At 39.1% G+C, this 20,661-nt stretch overlaps 1 long non-coding RNA gene across 1 annotated transcript; it reads left to right on the forward strand.

The window, feature by feature from the left end:
* The first annotated feature begins 14,637 nt into the window (after window positions 1-14,637).
* On the forward strand, window positions 14,638-17,963 carry LOC140524231 (uncharacterized). Its single transcript, XR_011973621.1, has 2 exons — window positions 14,638-14,724; window positions 17,651-17,963. It is a non-coding gene; the product is annotated as an uncharacterized lncRNA (long non-coding RNA).
* The last annotated feature ends 2,698 nt before the right edge of the window (window positions 17,964-20,661 follow it).

Below are 20,661 nucleotides of genomic sequence, written 5' to 3' on the forward strand. Positions count from 1 at the left end.
GGGACAGGTGTCATAATCTGACTAAATGACCTGCTGCCACGGATTGTGCTGACGACAGGGACTGTCCAGTGGCTTGAAAGGATAGTCACCTGTGAGCAGGCCAAGAAGTGGCATCTATAGCTTCCTTGATGCTCTTGCTTCCTTGAATTTGGGCTGCATGAAAGGAGAGCGACTAGACAAATATAGGAGGCTGATTTGGATGACCTCCACCTCACCCTTTTCCCACGAATCTGATTATAATCAGTAAAAGAACTACCCATTGTTCAAATTCTCCTTGCCTCCTGTTCAGTAATTACATTACTAGAGCTAATGAATCCTTGACAGATCAGTTCTATGAATGTTATACTGAAAATGCCCTTATACTTATCTTCCTGTAAATAGGTATCTAAGTGGATCAATCAAAGGGGACTGAAATTGGTGTCAGGACATTCAGAGTTCAAAGAAGTATGACCCTGAAGAAATCACTTAACCTTTGTTTATCTTAGTTCCTTCATCTGCTATTTTTCTTTTAAAAAAAAAACTAGCATAAAAGAATTTATTTCTTTAATTCACAAATTAACAGGTTTTACATAAGGAAACAAAGAAGAATTACGAATAATGCATATATTTAAAGTTATATGTCATAAACTTAGGAAAACAAGATGGGGGCAGGGATTGTGAGTGCATAGCCAATACAGGGGATTGCTTGTGATTGCCACATACAGAAATATGAAGTTGGCCACATTAGCTTTTAAAGAATCCAGAATAAGGGGACAGTGGAGCTGATATGTGACCAGTGCGGATCACCAGGGCCATGGAGTTAGGAGCTCTTTCTTCCTTTCTCTATGTCTGCCTCACCACAGGGTGTCAGAAGCATCATTAGTCCTGTTCAAGTGTTCTTATTGTTGTAATAGGTGAAGGCCTATCTTCTGAAGTCCTGGGAAATGAACTTTCTGGACCCCACTAGGGAGTGAATCTGGGAGCAGAAAGTTCTGCCTTGTCTGTGTTCTAGATACAGTGTGATGTTTTTATCCCATGGGCTGTAGTGAATCTAGTGGAAAAGAGAGAGGCTCCCCTGGGCTCTGGTAGTTTTGTAATGGAAGGACCCCAGTTGCCTCCTGGTTCTGAGTCTGTGAGCTGGGGAGAAGCAGGGAGAAAACACAGATGCAGTTTAGTGCTTTGTCCACAGGATGGTTTTCAGGTCAATTCTGTCTTGTACCTTTCTGTACTCATATCCTGTAGCCTTTAACAAGAGGAGTACACATCTTTGCTGTGTAGTCCACCTCCTATTTTATGGTGAACTGACCAATTCCAAACCTGATAGAGGAGTGGATCACCTGGCCTTCATCTGTCCCAGTGGTTCCAGAGAAAAAGGATGACTCCAGGGATGCAGAACTATGGGCACTGTCTGAAGACGAGGAAACATACTGAAATGCCATCAGCAAGCTCTCTTCTTGTACATGTCATTTATTGCTGTTAAGTAGTGGCCAACACTTTGTGACCCATTGTACTTTTCTTGACAAAGGTACTGGAGTGGGTTGCCATTTCCTTCTCTGTATCATTTCACAGATGGGAAAACTGAGGGTGAAGCGACTTGCCCAGGGTCACACAACTATTAAGTGCCTAACGCCAGATTTGAAATCAGGAGCTCTTCTTGATTTCAAGCCTAGCACTTTATCCACTGCACTGTCTAATGGCCTGCTCCTTCTACCCAGGCAAAGAACAAGTTAAAGCAGCCTAGACAATGTTGCTGCATCCCCATTCATTATCTTTTCTCCTGGCCTTTCTGCTAGCAGGGAAATCCTCTTATGGTCATTCTCCATCTCTTCTTGTACTGCCCCCAGAGAGCCCCAACCATGATCATTTACATTATGGCCATTTTCCCAGAATGCATGAAGTGCTTCTGGACCCCGACACTATACAAGGCCTCCACGCCAACACACCCTGACTACGTATGCCAATTGCAATAACTTCTCTGGGGCCCTAAAACTTAAGACTACTGATGCTCATGAAATTAATGCTTATGCCATTCACATCAAGTGGGATTTGTCTAACTTCCTGGCCTGCATGTATATAGAAATACAGTTTTCATGAATTGCAAATCTGCCCGATGTCTTCAATAGGTAGCTTCACTCCAATTTCATTTTTCACAGTCATTATGGAGACAAGACTTAGGGCAGTCTGGATCATTGCCTCCAAAACCTTGAGATCGATGATCTTCTGCCCTGGAGGATCAGGGACCCCAAAACCCTCAGCTTCTGGAGAACGACATGAGTCCAGCAGCCATTTGTGTTCTCTTTGTGTGATGATCTGCCTTTTGGGAACTTACAAAACCAGGCCAAAACCTTAATTGCTGAATTGTTGGATTTAGTGATTCTCCTAGTAAAAAATAACCTCTTACAGGTCAGCCTTAGTCAATGCTGCTGCTTGATATGGAGGCCTTGGCCTTATTCTCTCAGTCATATACATGTGTTCAGGAATGTGGATTACCATAGTTGCTGGCCATATAGGGAAGCACAGTATCTAACACTTGAGTACAGTGTCATAACACCTTCTTCTGAAGAGTACTGGGGAGAGAAGACAAATTTACAGGGAAAGTAGAGTGTGGACAGTTGAAGGATAACAGGATATCACATGACCTCTTCAGCACAGGAAAGGGGCAGGGAAAAATGAACCCTCTGGAACAGCACCTTGAGGAAGAACGAGCTAATTTTTGGACATTATGTTCCTCAAAAGTGAGAGGAGGAAAAAACTGTACATTTCATCAAAGTATTTAAAAACAAAAGACCAACTAAAGTAAATTATCCTGATTAAAAATGTAATTAGGTTTTAGAAACTTGGATAATCAAATATAAACTCAAATTTTAGACAAAAGATTCATGCAGGGATAGCATCACGAGACTTTGAGTGTGTAAATAAGCCATTATTTACCTATGAAACAAGATTTCAAATAGTCCTTGTCTTTCCAGTTTGTGTGTGTGTGTGTGTGTGTGTCTGTGTGTCTGTGTGTGTGTGTGTCTGTGTGTGTGTGTCTGTGTCTGTGTGTGTCTGTGTGTGTGTATGTGTGTGTATGTGTGTGTGTATGTGTGTGTCTGTGTGTGTGTGTGTCTGTGTGTGTGTGTCTGTGTCTGTGTGTGTCTGTGTGTGTGTGTATGTGTGTGTGTATGTGTGTGTGTATGTGTGTGTCTGTGTGTGTGTGTCTGTGTGTGTGTGTCTGTGTGTCTGTGTGTGTGTGTGTCTGTGTGTGTGTGTGTCTGTGTGTCTGTGTGTGTGTGTGTCTGTGTGTCTGTGTGTGTGTGTGTCTGTGTGTCTGTGTGTGTGTGTCTGTGTGTCTGTGTGTGTGTGTGTGTGTGTGTGTGTGTCTGTGTGTGTGTGTCTGTGTGTGTGTGTCTGTGTGTGTGTGTCTGTGTGTCTGTGTGTGTGTCTGTGTGTGTGTGTCTGTGTGTGTGTGTGTGTCTGTGTGTCTGTGTGTGTGTGTGTGTCTGTGTGTCTGTGTCTGTGTGTCTGTGTGTCTGTGTGTCTGTGTGTGTGTCTGTGTCTGTGTGTCTGTGTGTCTGTGTGTGTGTGTGTCTGTGTGTCTGTGTGTGTGTCTGTGTGTGTGTGTCTGTGTGTCTGTGTGTGTGTGTGTCTGTGTGTGTGTCTGTGTGTGTGTGTGTGTGTCTGTGTGTCTGTGTGTGTGTGTCTGTGTGTCTGTGTGTGTGTGTGTCTGTGTGTGTCTGTGTGTGTCTGTGTGTGTGTGTGTGTGTGTGTGCTTGCTTATTGATTCTACTTATGGCAAAGAAGAAAATATGATCCTTTAGAAAAAGAAAAGCATTTGCTCCTTTCATGTTTAGGATTTTCTTTAATTTTAATTTGATGAATAAGTTGTAACATATGAACATAAGGGAATACTATTTTTCCGTAAGAAATAACAAACAGGCAAACTTTAGAAAAATCTGAAAAGACTTACATGAACCAATGTTGGGTGAAATAAGTAGAACCAGGAGAATATTGTACACAGTTGCAACCACAGGGTGTGAGGACTGTTTCTGATGGACTTAGCTCTGCAGAGCAATACAAGGACCTGAAACATGCCCAAACGACTCTTGATGCAAAATGCCATCCACATCCACAGAAAGAGCTATGGAATCAGAACATAGAATGAAGCAGATGATTTTTTCTTGTGTTATGTTTTGTTTTGATTTGTTTTTTTCTCATGGTTTCTCCCATTCATTTTAATTCTTCTATGTAATATGACTACTGTGAAAATGTGTTTAATAAGAATGTATGTGCAGAGTCAATATAAGACAGCATGCCATCTTGGGGAAGGAATGGAGAGAGAAAGAGAACATTTAAAAGATGTGGAAGTGATTTCTAAAAACTGAAAACAAAATAATTAAACTTTACAAAAAAAGAAAGTGTTTTGGATCTTCCAATAAAGAGGTGATGAAATATATTATTAGACTCAAAATAGATTTTGATGGATCACAACCTAACTTTTACAAATTTCCAACTTAAAATTGTTGAGATGACTATAATCTCTCTATCACCACTTATGGCTCACCATGTGGAAAGGGGAAGCAGCTCTATAGTAGGGTGAGTTTTAAGGGCTGGGCTTTTAAATTTAAAGTTGCATTTCAATCCTACATCCGATGTTCATGAGCTGGGAAAGTCAACTGACCCCTTTGAGAATCCAGATTATTGATATCCTGTGAGCTGTGATTCTTCATGTGAAAGGTTTGGGGCTAGGGCATAATTGAGATAAAAATTAATTACAGGACATGGTCCTTATATTGAATAATTTTAATGCAGAATACAAATTTAATAAATGTGAAGCAATGAATAAACTATTCAATAATAAACTATTTTATAATGTTGACTATCATAACTTAGTTATTAAAACTATTAACTGAGAAATAGCAGTTCAGAGAACAGAGGGAACAATGCACTCTTGACACTGCAGAGACTTCATGGAGCATGTCACACCCAGACGGGCTAGGGTCATTACATGAGTGTCAATGAAGCAATGTGGCAAGTGCCTAAATGTTAGGTCATTTCACAAATGGATAATTGTTGAGGTGGGATTTGGGAGTAAGGACACATAGCTTTGAATTCCACTTCTGCTACTTCCTACTTGCTGCCTGCATGACCTTGGAAATGTCACTGAACCTCTCTTGATCTTAGTTTCCTTGTGCATAATAACATTGAACTTCATGACTTCCAAAGGTCCTTTGAGCTATTATTCATGCATTATTCTACAATTTCTTGGTCAGTCTGGAGAAGCAAGGAATGGAAAAGGACTGAGCCAGAAAACCTCATGCAGGACCCAGAGATGCACCAGATTCTGGGAGGAGACAGCGAAGGTTTAAACAGGATCATGTTTTTTCTCAACATTTAGTGCACCATGTACCTTGCCTGTGTTTTTTTTTTTAGACATTTGCAACTCAATCAACATTCCAATGGGACAGTCATTAGGCCCACAAAGAGGAGCTAATGCTTAAGCTGATCTTGCAGCATAGTACCTGGATAGGCCAAGTGTAGAAGAGGTCAAAATCTGCAGAAAAAATGATCCTGACTGGAGAGGGCATTAGAGGCAGAGCCTGACTAAATAAGTAGCCATGAAGCATCTGTGACACTATGCTAAGTCCTGGGGATACAAAGAAAAGGCCAGAGACAAGCAACATAGTCCCTGCCTTAAAGAAACACACAATCTAATTGGGTAAAATAACACATACAAAGAACCTGAAAGCAAGGAGTAAGGCCGTGGGAAAGGAGAGGTAACCTAGTTTGGTGATATGATGGATTCTGCAGCTTGGGGTGTGTGCAATGAGGTGAAGGCACTTGGCCTCCTGCTTTCATGGTGGATGGTCTGGGAGGAGATCTCCAATGTCTACCCTCCATTTGCTCCAGTCAAATAGAGGGAGGTTCAGGGACAGGGGCTACTGAGGAAGTGTAAGTATTGAGTCTGTTTCATCTTGTGGAATACTGAGTTTTAGGACATCATGAAATCTGGGAGAGTAGCTTGGAAGGAAATGCCCTGGATGCCTTCTTCTAAAGGAGATTTGTACATCCCATCCTCTCCCATCAGAGGGTAATGAGAGGGTATGAGTTTCAGAAGGTATGATGTCATCTTTCAGAATAATGAGTTTCTAGAAATCCAGAAATCCAAGTGAGAAGTTAAGATAATAAAAAGAAGTCTCTGAAAGTAGTAAAAAAAAAAAAAAAAGGGACATGTTGGAGAAGAGTACAAAATGGCTTTGAACCTGAAAATTCCAGAGCAATCAATGTAGCAATAAAAACTGGTTCCAGTGAGCCTACTTAGTGGCAGGGAGGCAGCAGGGCCAGGTTGATAGGTCCTCTGTTCTGACCTGACGACATCCAAGGTTAAGTCTCAATTTTGGCGCTTAATATCATCATTTTTTCCTATACTTCAGCTTCCTCATCTGTAAAATTAAAAGAAAAAAATGAACTAGATCAGCTTCACCACCCACCCGGCCCCATGGGCTACATATAAGATTTTATAATTTAGGAACAAAAGTTAATACTGGTCCCCTAAAGGCTTCCTCCAAAACCTGTACATTACCAGATGTACCTTCCAAATTAAAGATTCTGTGACCATGGACAAGCAATTTAATCTTTCTAAGCATTAAAGTGGCTATAATAAAGTGACCATCAATTCAATGTAGTTGTGAAGACTCAATATAGTCCTGAAAGTAACACTTATTTTGTTACACCTTAGATTGCTTTACAAATGTCAGTTAATCTTATTCCCACTTGGATTTCCCATAGGGATGGTACATGGCCCTCTTTACCTTAGAGCTCCCTGTGAGAAATGGATCCATTAATACGAGTTCTCATTCCTGGAAAATTTCAAGGTCATTCATGTTGCCTAGACAAAATCAGTCTGATGGTTGAGAGAAATATGGCCCTCAGATGAAACTGACTCACACTGTCTTCTGCAATGTATCTAACAGTCATCCAGACTTTGCATAAACACCAGAGTACTCAGAAGCCAGCACCACTTAAGGTAGTAAAATCTGCATTAACCAAGCAGTCTCTCCTTATGTTAATCCAAAATAGTCCAAATTCAAACTTCAGCCCAGTGTTGACTACTTTGTTAAAGTTACGAAATCTACAAACTGTCTGAAGGCATGGAAAGCAGACTCAGTATGTCTTTTCAGGAAGAGTATTTCAGGAACCACTGTAGAAAATGATTTCTTCTCCCTAGAAATTAAGACAATAGAAACTTTAATGTTTCTGCAGTTTTTTAAAGGAGAGAGGGATGGAGAGAGAGAGAGAGAGAGAGAGAGAGAGAGAGAGAGAGAGAGAGAGAGAGAGAGAGAGAGAGAGAGAGAGAATGAAAGAAACCTGATCATCTAAGTCTGACCTGGGAAATATCTGCTACCTCCCTCCCTAGGCCTTTATGAAAGCCTTGTAGTTCTTTGAAGTTAGTTCAATGATGGAGATGATGTCATGTGAGAAGGGCAGGTTCCAGATGTGCTGACAGGTGGCTTCCAGGAACACTGCTGCCATAGCAAGATAATTAAAATGCATGTGACCTTCATCACGTAGCCATCCATGGACACTTCTGGATATTTCTTCTTTCCAGTTACTAAATCTGACCATTGAGATTGGACAGAATAAATCTCCAATCGTTCCTAAATTTCTTCTTTCTAGTCAACAAGAATTTAAATGTTTGTTAGATGGCAGGCCCTATTCTAAGCACTGGGGATGCAAAAAAGACTACCCCTGCTCCAACAGAGTTTAATGGTGAAGCCAGCACATAAACAGATGGAAAACTGGGGAGGGAGAAAGGACCCAGCACATTAGCATGATACAGAACTTGAGAGGAGAGCAGTCACTTGGGAAATGGAGAGATGGTTGGGTATGGAGATTTAATTCAATGGAAGTGCACATTCCAGTCATAGGGAGGGGCCCCAGGGGCAGAAAGTACTTCTGGAATCTGAGTTTGAAGTCTGAAGTGACTTTCTAGAATTTAGAAGTTTCTGTGACTGGAAAGAGGAGGGAAAACCGGTGGCAACTGGGGAAAGTACAAGAGGCATTTCTCCGGGGTGGGGTGGGGTGGTATGCTAAATCATCATATGGGATTCCCACTTAGCTTCTTCTTTCAACAAAGCATTGAATATCCCAGCCTGTAGAATACCTCAACTTGGGAATCTGAAGTCAGAATTTCTTGACTATAGCTAAGGAGAAGAGACAGGGGTAAGATCACCAAGGTTATATGAATATACAGAACTGGACATAGACCTCCTGTACCCTATTGAGTTGGGCATTAGAATAGTGTAGCTAATAACATCACAATTCCCAAAGTAAAAGCAAAAACAAGCATGGCATTTATGCCTCTGTTCCCAGAGTTTAATTCTATGCTAAAGCACAACATTGTATTTTCTTTTCTCCATTGCCAATTACTGAAATTTACTTTGAACTAAATATACTTCTGTTATTTCATTAGGGACACAATACTAAATCAAGGGACATAGCTGGTCAGACATCTCCTTTTAACTCTGAAAACATACTCTTCATTCAGAGAGGCCTGCACTCTATTTTTTCCCAGCCCTTCATATTTAGGTCCCATTCATCTCCAGAATATATTTGTTTCTCTTCTTGAAATCTCTTCGCTGTCTATGAATTCTTCTCAAGAAGAAGCAAACATGAGAGGGCAGGAGCACTCCAGTGAAGAATGGAGTTTCCCAGGCCATTATACTGATTTTATTTTATTGTTTTTCCCCATCTTTGAGCTTTCATTTTGTTTCCCACTTTTGTCATCTGCAAGCCTATTTCACTTTGGACTCTTTGAGGATTCTGAATGATGAACTTATACACAGTTGGGATGTCTGAATGCATCCATCAACAGTCATTGTCCAGGTATGTGATACCCACATGATCGACTTTGTTCTCATCCCAGTTCAATTTTGTCTGCAGGCTTGCTTTCTAATTCCTGATGTCTTGATCTCCATCTGGAGCTCCTCACAATTGTCATTAATGTTTACTAGCTGAGTTAACCATGTCATCAGCAAACTTTACCATCCTAAAATCCATTTCCTCTTCAGAGTCACTAATAAATACAGCATCTAAACCATCTGCACCTCTAATCTGCTTTGGTCAATAGCCTGAGGCTGCTTCTCCTTTTCAAAGTTTCTTCTATTGCTCTTTGGGCCATTGTTAACCGTTCCCCTCAGCTTGAACAATCCTATCTCATAAAGTTCACTGTTCATCCCCAGTTATTAAGGAGAAAGCCATCAATATCCCCAAGGGAGCTGTTCTTTATTTCCATTTCAAACTAACTGTTCTGTGATCACTGTTGGAATTACTTCTCTCATCCCCTTAATGTTACATCATAAGATTAACTGGGTACTTCTCTTCTCCTTTCCAGGCACCAAACAAGCTCTTATAAAAAGCAAATTATTCATGAGATCAGGAAATTGATTTTTTCTACTATTCTTCAACTTCACCCTCAGATAGGCAATATTGAAATAATTAAACTCATCTCTCATTATTCTCAATACAAGCTGATATTACCAGTCTGTTGTCATTTGAGACATGATCTACACATTTTCCACCAACCGTTCATGGACTCAGGAGTAATCATATATTACAAGAGAGCTTTCTTTATGGGAAAAAAAAAGAATCAGTGTCAAGCGGGAAAATCTGCCATGGAGGCACATTTTCTCAAGAGTTGAAAACTTTAACATTTTCTAGGATATGGTTAGATATAAGATAGAGGAACAAGCCTTGGGAAGAAGCCAGCATTAAATTTATATGCTTTCTCATTATCCATTCTTCATTTCCAAAAGGAGTTTCATGTTCTAGATTGGGAATCAGCTCCGGTAGTGAAACAAATACTAGTCTGGGTTCACCTCTTGGCATTAAGACTGAATCATTGTGGAACCTTGGGAAAATTCATTGAATCATAAGTTTATTTTATTTTTTGGTAATGCATTTAATAAGAAACATTAAAAATATGATACCTGACATCATTTTCATCTCAGTGATTCTGAATCATAACAGTTCCCTCTCAATATCTCTAAACAGTCAGAAAGTATCTTATAGTAATGGCACACATTGTGCTTTATGTCAGCAATGTGTTCCACATGCTCTTCCCGAACCAGTGAACTGATTTTTTAGCTCCAAAGGAAATTAGTGATAGAGGAGCCATTCTAAGGATGCATGATGCCTGTAAAAAGTAAAGAAAAAAAGGAAACCAAGTAATAAGCATTTATTATATGCTTAGTATATGCTGGGCACTGTGCTCATTTGATTCTCACAACTATAATGGGACATAGGTAAAATTATTGTCCTTATTAAATAGTTAAGGACACTGAGGCAGATAGAGGTTAAGTCACTTGTCCAGGATCAGACTGCTACTGTACCTGATATTGCATTTGTACTCAGGTCTTTTTGCATGCAGGCCACACAGGTAATGAAAATTCAATGTAAAGTTCAAGTGACTCAGGGTCTTTGAAGGTTAAGGTTCTCCTAGGACATCTAAATGGTGCAGTGAAAGAGTGCTAGGCCTAGAATCGGGAAGAGTTAAAATCTGGCCTTAGACACTTACTACCTCAGTGACCCTGGGCAAGTCATTAAATCCTGTTTGACTCAGTTTCCTCATCTGTAAAATGAGTGAAGGGAACGGCAAACTATTCCAGTGTCTTTGGTAAGGAAACCCCAAATTAGGTCTTGAAGTGTTGGACATGACTGAAACAACTAAACAAAAACAAAGGTCCTTGCATCCCTGTAATTGATAGACTTAAGACTAATTCCAAAAAACCTTCCAAAGAGAATCAAGACATTTGTATTTACTCCTCCCTTGGTAAATTTCTGAGCTGTTTTCAACATTATCTGACAGGACTGGCTGATACCACAGCAGACCATAGGAAACAATTTCTGAATCCTCAGTCATCCTTAGGAACAAGCTCAAATGTACATAATAGAAGACCATCAAATTTAGACGTGGTAAGAAATTTAGAAGTTAATTAGCCTCATTTTACAGATGAGGAAGCTGAGCTTCAGAGAGGGCAATTAATGTGCCCAACATCACACAGAAAGTAGCAGCAGAAGAACTAGGTTTTGGACCTATGTCTTCTGAATCTAATTACATTTAATCTAATTAATTTGATTAGAATGCATAGCCTCCTAGACACATCAGAAGTAAGGTACAAATAATTTTCTTACAAAACACAAAAAAAATTCCTGGAATTAACTTATAAGCATGCAAAAAATATATCCAAGTATAAAATAATATTCATAGAAATAAAAGGAGATGAATAATCTCAGAGATGTATTTGCTGCTTCTCATTGGACCATGTCAATGTAAAAAATATCGATGCTACATTAATTAATTTATAGATTTATTACCAAGCCTGTTCAATTTTCACATTTTAGAGCTAGTCAAATAATTTACAGTTTAAGAAATATCACTTGGAAGAGCAAAGGTCAGGAATCTCAAAGGAAATAATGATAAAAGGAAAACAAAGTGGGAATAGCATGACCAACTGTGCTATAAATATGAACAAGTAATCATCGAAACACATCAGTCATAGTTTCAATAAAACAGTAAAGTCGTATTCTAGAAGAGAGTAGATAAATAAGAAGAACCAGTTCTCAGCAACAGCAGCCCGGAATTTGACAAATCTGAGAAGATAAATGTTTGGAAACTCCTCTGGTTTGACAATGGAAAGCAAAATTAGAAAGCAGTTTTGAAGCAATTTGCTTTAGACTAGCACCTCATACTCTGTACTGTACCAGTATAAGTTCAGAATGGTTACTTGACCTTGATATAAAAATAAAATCAATCCATTTTTAGCAGAATATAATGTATTGAGGTTCCCTTGATGCTAATGGTTAGGAGAATTTTAAAGAAGCAGAATCTAGAGGTTACAAATAGAAGTAAATAAACAATTTCAATTAAATTACTTTTTTAAAAATTAAATCCAATCATTAAAAATCTATTGATAGCATCAATGAAATTATTGTAGCGTGAGGAGAGCAATTGTCAGGTGAGGAAAACAGTATCTGTATAACGTACAGCTAATGAACTTGGATACCCAAATATATACAGGATTGAGATGTATGTATCGCAAGAATCATTCCAACAAAGGATGCTTTGAATGCCAGAATGGGAGAAGAACTGTATAGCACTTAGTTGAGTGGACAGTAGTGGGAACTGTGGAGCAGGGTCTGTTTAGGAAAGAAAAGTCAGGTATGCATGGGGGCGAAACTTGTGGTTGGATCATGCAGAGCTGGGGAGTTAGAGCTAGGGCAGCCCCAGGAGACTGAGATGGTCTAACAGCAGGTGATTTGCCAACCAAGTTTATGGTAGTGATGGAAGTATCTGATTGGCATTTGGTTTTAATACGGTATTTGCATTTCCATTTTTATTTCCTCTTTTTATATTGTTGCTGTTTAAAATTTAGTCTATTTGTTTTTGGTTTTGTATGGGTTTATAATTTAAACCAGATAAAAGCTTCCGATTTTAGGACCCTCCACCATTTATATGGATGAACAAACTATCTGAAACTTCACTTGGGCAATGAGAGCTTAAGTAGGCAGTCTATGATAACCTACTCTCCAAGGGGCAGAGGTATAACTCACATCCCACTGTTCCTGATTCTAAGATCATCTTTCTATCCAATATGACCTGTTGCTTCTCTATCCCATGGTATTTTGATATTCAATCAGCTGGGACAATATCATTCACATTATGTTTAGATGCTCAAATTAACTCTGGAGTGGGACCTGAAACATCACCGTATGTGTTAGTGGTGCTTTACTATTTGCTATTTCCTTTTTGAATCATCATCATGACAATCATTGTTGTTGGCCTTGCCATTGTCTTTGTTGTATTTACCTCCAGCATCAATGCTTGTTTCTATCTCTTTAATTCTTTAATTCTTCTGAAATTTTTAAAAGATTACTGGTTTAGAAAGAAATTGATGATGACAATGAAGATGAAGATGATGATGATGGCACCGGCAGTGGTGGTGTTGTAGATGATGACAATGAAGATGAAGATGATGATGATGGCACCGGCAGTGGTGGTGTTGTAGATGATGACAATGGATCGAAGGCTTGTAAATTGCTTTTCAATTATGATCTCATTTTATCTTCCCAACAACCCCAGGACATGGATGCTGTTATTATCACTATGTTATAGATGATGAAACAGAGAGAGACAAACTGTGTAAGGCTGTATTTGAATTCAGAGCTTCCTAACTCCAAGACCACCACTCTCTCCTCTGAACTAGTTTACTCCATGTAAAATAGGAGCAACTCAGTGACTTGGACTTTTAGGAGAAAAGACAGTGGGCCAGTTCAATAAATACAACTCCTGAAACAACCTAATTTTTTACATCGGAGGTCAGAACCCTGACTCCAATGAGTTGGCAGAAGAAGGAGTCACACTCACTCTTTGGTAAGAAGTAAGCAGCTATGCTGAGTGAATGTTGTTTTCCATGTACTCAAGGTTCAAGGGAGTCAAGGTCACCTTAGCCATGGAGATAATCAGTCACCTAATCTGGTATTTCTGGAGTCAGTTCACAGAAACCCTCAGAGCCATTAACTACAGAGCTTGTTTCTGCCTTTGGGAAGGTGATCTAAACATCAGTTTGTTCTTAGGAGGGTACATGGGTAGGGTATAGGGAAGCTATGTGGCTAAGTGGATAAAGTTCCAGGTGTGGAGTCGGAGAGATTTGAGTGGAAATCCAGCCTCAGACACTTTCTAGCCATGTGATCCTGGACGAGTTCCATTTGTCTCATTTTCCTCATCTATAAAGTGAGCTGGAGAAGGAAATGGCAAACCATTCCTGTATCTTTGCCAAGAAAACTCCAAATGGGGTCACAAACAATAAAACACACTTAAATAACAAGAAAATAGTTAGGATATAAAGCGAGTTTGACTTCTGTGGCTTAATCAGAAAAGGTTTTGGTATAGAGAGGCATAAAAAAGTAAATAATATGAAATCAGAATAGTTCAAGCTGGGCATATAAAATTTTAAAAGCAGTATCCTACATCCCTCAGTCACAAGATATTCTGATACATTTATTAGGTGAGAATGATTTTTTAACTGTGTTCCAGAGTCAGTAAGTGAAGGGCATAAACTGGGAGCAAACAATTCCCAAACATCTTAGATGGGGGGAATAGATGGGAGAAAATAATTTGGAACTGGAAATAAAATAAAATAGAACAAAAAAAGCAGTCAGTCAAAGGTGTATCTTAGGTGCAGGTTGAATGAGAAGAGGAAATGTGTTGTGGTAAGTTGAAGAAAATCAGGCATGCCCTGTGGGAATTGGATAAAACAAGTCAGTTTGAAATGCCACATTCTAATAGCAGGTGAACCTAGTGATTAAATACCTCCAGCTAAGCACCTGAGAGGAAATCACTTGATTGGAGGGAGTCCTTGTCTGCTCTCCTATCCTCTATGATCAGAGGATGGATGCTTGTGAATTTTAAAAGACAGGAAAATAAGAACTCACTGTCATCAATAAAAGTTTCTTCAGCACAACTGTGGCTGAATTAGAATGCAAGTTTGAATGAGATGTACCAAGGAAAGGCAGCCTTGGAATTCAACAAAATTCCAATCCTTAGAACTCAGCAGAGACAAACCACATAGAAGGGGAATTTGATTAGCATTCCACAGTCACATCACAAGAGGAGTTCTCTTCAACCATTCTATACAACCATTCTATTCAACCATTCGACCAGGGTTATCAGTTACCTCTTCACAACATGTTCATAACTTCCAGAAAGTAAGATTGAGTTGTTAATTGATATTAACTGGCTAATCTATATTGAGGAGCACACCAGAGTGAGGCACATGAATGATAGTGCTATACAAACTCCTAACCCCTCAGGGTTGCCCCTAAATTAAGAGAACATCCATAGTCAGAAGTCCTCAGAGAGAGATCCTAGCCTACCACAATGAGGATGAGTCAGGCTATTCAGCCTGAGGCAATGTTGCATCTTTTCTGACTCTTAATTTTCGTGTGTGTAAAATGGGAAAGATAAGATAATATGTCATTTTATTCTTAGGAGAAAAGGACTTTATAAGATCTAAAGTACAACACTAAATGATACTGTTAAGTGTAACATCCCCACCCCAATAGCTGGTCTATTGGAGTTCATCGCGTTAGAGAAGAAACACACCAGATTTGATTTAAGGACTGGATTTGAATCTTGACTTGCTCTTTAACTGGTTGTGTGCCCTTGAATTATCTCATACACATACGTGCGCACACACACATGGATGAATGCATACACACACAAACACACACACATACAAGCAAAATGATGAAACAATCATTTATTTATCTTGTATGTGATTATACATGTTCACATTCATTTCCCTAATAGAATGTAAGGTCCTAAGCAAGGATTTTTTTTTTTAATTTTTGTCTATCACTAACACATAATATATCATCTAACATAGAGAAAGTCCTTAATAAATCTTTATTGATTAGGTATTTCACTTAGACTTGATTAGAAATAGAGTTTCTGAGTTCATATTATGACCACTATAAAGATGATTCTCAAATTTACATCTCCAGATTTGACTACTCTACTGAGTTCCATAACAAAAATTCCCATTGTTTCTGACGCCTCAAATCCCAGTCTAAAACTGTCTTTCTTAGATTTTATCCTAAAACTTCCTCCTTCTGACATCCCTGTTTATGTCCAGTTTACCACATTTCCCATTCCATCATTTATGTTTGAAACCTTAGTTTTATTTTGAATTCCTTGTCAACTTACATGTTAATTAATTACCAGATGCTATTGATTCCACCTTTGCAGTATCTCTGACATAGTTTCCTTCATAAAAGCTATCATTTCTGTTCTTTAATTACTTTCATATCATTTTGTCACCTACCACAGTTATGATCACAGACTTCCTCAGCTCTACTCTTCCCCCATCCTTCTAAATTCAACTTTAACATCACTGCCAAGTAAGCTTTCTTAGTGGATAGATCTGCTCCAGTCATTTCTCTAGTGAAAATCCTTCAACAGTCCTCTATACTCTACCAAATTAAACCAAGATTTTGATTATTTCATTGAAAACTGGATGGAACCTACCTTTCGTAAGATGTAGGTAACATGTTCTTAACTGATAGTGAGTAAATGAGGTGGGGGATTGGGTAGGAAGATTTCCTTAATCAACTCTCTCTCCCTTATACATTAAAGCCGTATGTAGAAGATTTGGGATTTGAACCTACATTTTCTCACTCTAATTCAAACTTGCAAATGACACAAAAACAAGAGAGTTGGATGATGGAGTTGGATTTGAAGTTTCTCAAGAGCTTCAAATCCCAAATCTGGCCTAAGAAGTCCAGTGTTAAAAAGGATAAATACAAATGTGGCTACTGATATTAGTTTGTGTATTTACTGTTCTTAAATCAAGACCTTGAGGACAGCTTGCCATCCCTTGCCATTTGGATTCACAATCTATATCAGATTACACTGGCTTCTTAACTTGAAGGGAAGTGTATTTGTACCTAAGTTTGAGTTCTGTCACAATTCACCATTCACATCCTTTCTTTCAAGACATCAGTATAGATATTGTGCACTTAAAGCCTTTCTTTACTAATAGTTATGTTATAATTTAATATATGATAAATATGATAAAATATGAAAAGATATCTTCTCCTCATTTGTCACAGAGGTGAAGGACTACAGATTTGATATCCTGTAGGTAATGACAGACTTTTATAATGAAGTGCTTACTTTGTGAAACTACTCTTTTCCCTTCTGATTTAATCTTTGTTTTAAGGGATGACTTTTTAGGAGGGGAAGGAAGATCATTGAAAAATGTAGGTGGTGAAAAACCATGTTAAGAAATATAACCTAAATCACAGCGTTCTCATTTCTCTTCAATTCAATTCCCCAGAAATTTGGGAAGGGGGGGAGAAAGTGAGATTGGTATTTTCTTTCCGCTTCCCCCTTTCTCAGCCACAGTATCTTGAGCCAAAATCAGGATACCAAAATTTTAAAAATCAGTATCTCAACATACCCTTCTCACTTCCCATTAAATTTGGACTAGACCTATGCAGTTTCTACTTTACATTGAGCGTTGAGAGTGTCATGGCAGGTGTCACTGATTCCAATGTCCCTAGATGCACAGGCCATTCAGACCAAGAGAGCAGTTTGAGGGTCTCACTCTTTAGTTCAGAGTGGCAGTGACACCATTAGCATACAAGACTAATGCAAGGAATCCTTTCCTCTTATCATGGCACAGTGCTTGGTCTCTTTTACATTTTCCAAATGTAAGATTTTTGTACAAGGGCATGTCACTATTATGCCAGTTTCCAACAGTCCCTTAATCAATTGGAGAAAGCCACATGATTTGCTTTGTCTGAATGCATCTCCTGGATGATGCACCCACGTAGAAAACTCTAAAAATCCTATATAGTGCTCCCCAACAAGATGCTGGAGGCATAGCCAGAGAGCAGTTCATCTGAAAAAACAATGGGAGGGGCTTGAGTAGACTTCAAGATCATGGTGAGTCTATAGTGGTATAATCAGTGTTTATTCTTTTTAATATCTAATGTAATCTTCACATCTCTTAAGAAAATGAGTGACCAGAATAAGAGAAATCACTGATACATCTCATGTAATTTCTTTCCTGATTAACTGCTGTTATTTGCCTCCATTTCAATCATACTCTTATTTATTTTGTATCAGTAGCAAATGCACCGAGCCAGTCACCAAGCTCCTGTGTGGTCAGAGAGCAGCAGACAAAAAATAGCATCATATATTCCATACCATTAATAAGGAAGGGCAGGTCTGAATACACTCTGATCCACAGCTGCCATTAAGAGGAGAACATTGGACTTGCAGCCAAAAAGCTCTGACTTCAAACCCTTCCACTGAAATTTGCCAGCAGGAGAACCCTGGGCAAGCTACTTGTTTTCTTCCAACCTCAGATGTTGCATCTGTAAAATTATGATTCTATTGTGAGAATTCAAATTAAAGCATGCAAAACCTTTAGCAAAGATGTAAGCTGCTATTGTTAGTAGTATTATTTTGGGGGGTTCTGGAGAATTCTGTCAAAATTTTTGAGCAGTTCCTTAATGTTGTAAGTCAACTTCCTATGCTTGCCCAGGCTCCGGATAATGAATGATGCTCTCATGCTTTCCCAGTCCCCAGTGGAATGAAACAAAGCTATGTTCTTGCTCCTATGCTTTTTAGCGTGAGGTTTTCAGCCATGTTGTCAAATGCCTTCAATGAGGATAAACATGGCATTAAGGTCAGCTACCTCAATGATAATAAACTATTCAACTAGAAAAAGCTACAAGCCAAGATCAAAGTGGAGAGAGTGCTGGTGCATGACTTTTTGTTAGCAGATGATTGTTTACTCATTGCAGTCACTGAAGCTGAGATGCAACAAAGTATGAATCTTTTTTCTGCTAATTTTGACCTAATAGTTAACACCAAGAAAACATAGGTACTCCATCAGCCAGCCCCACACCAACCATGCATGGAACCATTGGTTGTAGCAAATGGAGAAGTTTTTAATGTCATGGATAAGTTCATTTCCCTTGGTTGTATATTTTCTAGGGATCTATACATTAATAATGACATTGACACGTGCATTGCCAGAGCTACCTCCATATTTGGAAGTCTTCAAAGGAAAGTAGGAGAGAAGAGGTATTAGACTGACTACCAAACTGGAGGTCTACAGAGCTCTTGTTCTGACCTTAGTGTTGCATGCTTGTGAAACCTGGACAGTCTACCAGTACCATGCCAGGAAACTGAATCACTTCCATTTGAATTGTCTCAGGAAGATTCTGAAGATCACCTGGCATGATAAGGCAGCAGGCACTGAAGTCCCTTTTCAAACTAAACTGGCAAACATTCAAACTCTACTGCAAAGAGCACAACTATGATGGACTGACCATGTTGTTCAAATGCCAAAGTACACTTGCCTAAACACACAAAGTAGTCAGAAGAAGCAGTACAGGGACACTCAAGATCTCTCTCAAGAACTTTGGGATTGATTGTATGACATGGGAGACACCAGCACAGTCCCATTCAGCATGGCATAGACACTTCAGAAAGGGTGTTGTGCTCTATGAGCAAAGCAGAATTAAGATGGCACAAAGGAAATACAAGATGTGCAAATATAGAGAATCCATTCCAAATGTTCATGTGACCTATCTGTGCCTGACATGTGGTAGAGCTTTCTGAGTTCATATGGGTCTAATCAGCCACAATCAGATACGGTGTAACTTGACCATATCATAGTGATACCATTTTGGTCTTCTTCAAGAATGAAGGACAACAACCAACCAACTATAATTATTATATTCTATACATACTTATTTACATACATATTATCTATCCTGAAAGAATTTAAGTTCTTTGATAGAAGGGATTGTTTCACTTTTCCTTTCTTGCCCCAGAACTGAGAAAAGTACATCTTATACAGTAGACATTTAAAACAAGTTTCTCAATTCATAATTTGAACATAGCTCTGTACTATAGTCTAGTCATATGGATGGGTAGAGAGAACAGAAGAAATGAAAGAAAGAAGGGAAAGAAGAAGGGAGTCTGGAAGAGGAGGAAGGGATAATGGAAAGAAGAGAGGGAGAGAACTTTCCAAGGAGAAAATGAAGAAGCAAAAAAGGAAGAAAGGAAGAAAAAATAATCCTAGATAGACTCATAGATGATTGAGAAATTAGGTGCATATGTATGTTTGTCCTTCGTTGCCAAAGAAGAGCATGCCATCAGAGAAATAATGATATGACTTGCACTTGACTTTAGTCATAGGTAGATAGACAGACAGACAGACAGATACATTATTTCTAACTTCTTACAATGTACTGGGCACTATGGTAACTGTGGAGGATACAAATAAGCGAATAAAACAGTTCTTGTTCTCCAAAAACTTAAAACAGTTAAAGGGGGCAAAGAAGGGGAGAGAATACACATAGGATGGCCCAGGAAGGAAATACCTGGGAAGTGACCTGGAGGCCTACATCCCAGAACAATAAGGAAAAAGCTCACCTACAAGACCCAGATGATCTTGGAGCAGAGCACAAGGTTGTGATGATGGTTGGAGCACAGGTAGCATGTAAATGAGATGCTCTAAATACAATATTGAGGGCACTATAGAGAATTGTGCTCAGGTCTGAGACCCAAATTTCCTCAAGAAAACTATTAAAATGAAGAGAAAACAGAAGAAGTTCATCAGAATGGTGATTATGCCATATAAGACTAAATTGAAGAAGCTGGCTAAGTTGACGTTGCCCTGGTGGGCAGCAGGTTCATGATGATGATTATCTTCCTGTATTTAAGAGCTGTTAGGTGGGCTTAAGTTGCTTGTCCTCAGAGAAGAAAGCTAGGATAAGTGAGGGAACCTTGTAGAAAGTTTGATTTTGGCTAAATCTGAGGAAACCAATTGCCAAGAATTTGAACTATTCCCAAGTAGTGTTGGATGCCCCAGAAAAGGGGGTTTCCTATAGGACTCCAGTAAAGGCTGCATTACCACTAGTGGATAGAGCATCTCCTTATTCAGAAAGCACAGGGTGATCCAATCAGAACCCAGTTAATGTTGTGACATGGCGACTCTCCTACTCTTCAATAGCACCTAAGAATTAAGTATTCAGCCTTCTTTGAGCCTGTCATTCAAAGTTATCTTATCCTCTTGACCATAGGATCCCAGCAGCACTATTCAGCTATGGGTCATGTAG

This window comes from Notamacropus eugenii, chromosome 2 (genome assembly GCF_028372415.1).
Source record: "Notamacropus eugenii isolate mMacEug1 chromosome 2, mMacEug1.pri_v2, whole genome shotgun sequence".
Classification (NCBI taxonomy): Eukaryota; Metazoa; Chordata; class Mammalia; order Diprotodontia; family Macropodidae; genus Notamacropus; species Notamacropus eugenii.